This window comes from Ovis canadensis, chromosome 8 (assembly GCF_042477335.2).
Source record: "Ovis canadensis isolate MfBH-ARS-UI-01 breed Bighorn chromosome 8, ARS-UI_OviCan_v2, whole genome shotgun sequence".
Lineage (NCBI taxonomy): Eukaryota > Metazoa > Chordata > Mammalia > Artiodactyla > Bovidae > Ovis > Ovis canadensis.
This window is the reverse complement of record NC_091252.1, coordinates 73,898,156-73,899,277: the sequence shown is the minus strand read 5'-3', so window position 1 is coordinate 73,899,277 and position 1,122 is coordinate 73,898,156. Positions and strand designations below refer to the sequence as shown.

General features: G+C 37.3%; 1 pseudogene; it reads left to right on the top strand.

Annotated features, from left to right (window-relative positions):
* Positions 1-531: 531 nt before the first annotated feature.
* LOC138445478 (U6 spliceosomal RNA) lies at positions 532-625 on the top strand (annotated as a pseudogene).
* The last annotated feature ends 497 nt before the right edge of the window (positions 626-1,122 follow it).

Genomic DNA, 1,122 nt, shown 5'->3' with positions numbered 1-1,122 from the left:
GATCACAATGGAGAAGTTATATTCTTGGATACACAAATCTAAAACTGCTGACCTCTCACACGAGTGAGACTTCTATCCCCGATAGTTCACTAGGCATCAAACCTTGGATATCCAGATACCTGCTCAGCATAACATATCTCTTCCCCTTAGAGTCCCTCTGTCCAAAGCTTGGTAATGCCATCGGAAACACCTTTCTTCTAATCACTAAGAAATGAGCTCTTCAGTCATTTCCAACTCCTCGCTCTTAAATTCAAGCTCTAAGGCATACTAAGTGATCTTAACATAGGCTGTTTGAATGTCTAATCTTCATTTCCTTATTTGTAAATTCTAGATAATTTTAACTACCTCATAAGGGCTGTTGAAAGAATAGCGATACTACTAGTATGACTATTACTAGAAGTAGTATTGGTAATAGTAATAGTGGCTAACATTTATTGATCTCTTAGAATTTTTTCATATTTAATCCTCACAACAACTCTATGAAACAGGGCTTTATGTTTTACCTTTAGGTCACAGAATAAGAAAATGAGGATGCTCATTTCAGCAGCACATATACTAAAATTGGAATGATACAGAGAAAACTAGCATGGCCCCTATGCAAATTCATGAAGGACTCCATATTTTTGTATGACTCAGGGAACTCAAACTAGGGCTCTGTAACCACCTAGAGGGGTGGGGTGGGGAGGGAGCTGGAAAGGAGGTTCAAGAGGGAGGGGACATACATATACCTATAGCTGATTCATGTTAATGTTTGGCAGAAACAAATATTATAAAGCAATTATCCTTAAATTAATAATAAACTCAAAAAGAAAAATTAGGCCTCCAGAGCTCATCCATCTATTCAGGAAATGTTTACTGAGTGCCAAGTCTGTACCAGATACTTTTCTAAGAGATTGAGATCCTCCACTGTGTAAGACAGGGTCCTTGATCTTATGTAATTTACATCCTAACTGGGGATAACCAAGTCAGCAAATAAAATAATTATAGACTGTGAAGAGTCCTGAGAAGTAAACAGTAGAGTCTTGTGTGAGAAAGTAATAGATGGGTTGGACTACTTTGGGTTGGTTTTAAAAGGCATATATTTAAAATGGATAATCAACAAAGCCTACTGCATAGCGCAGA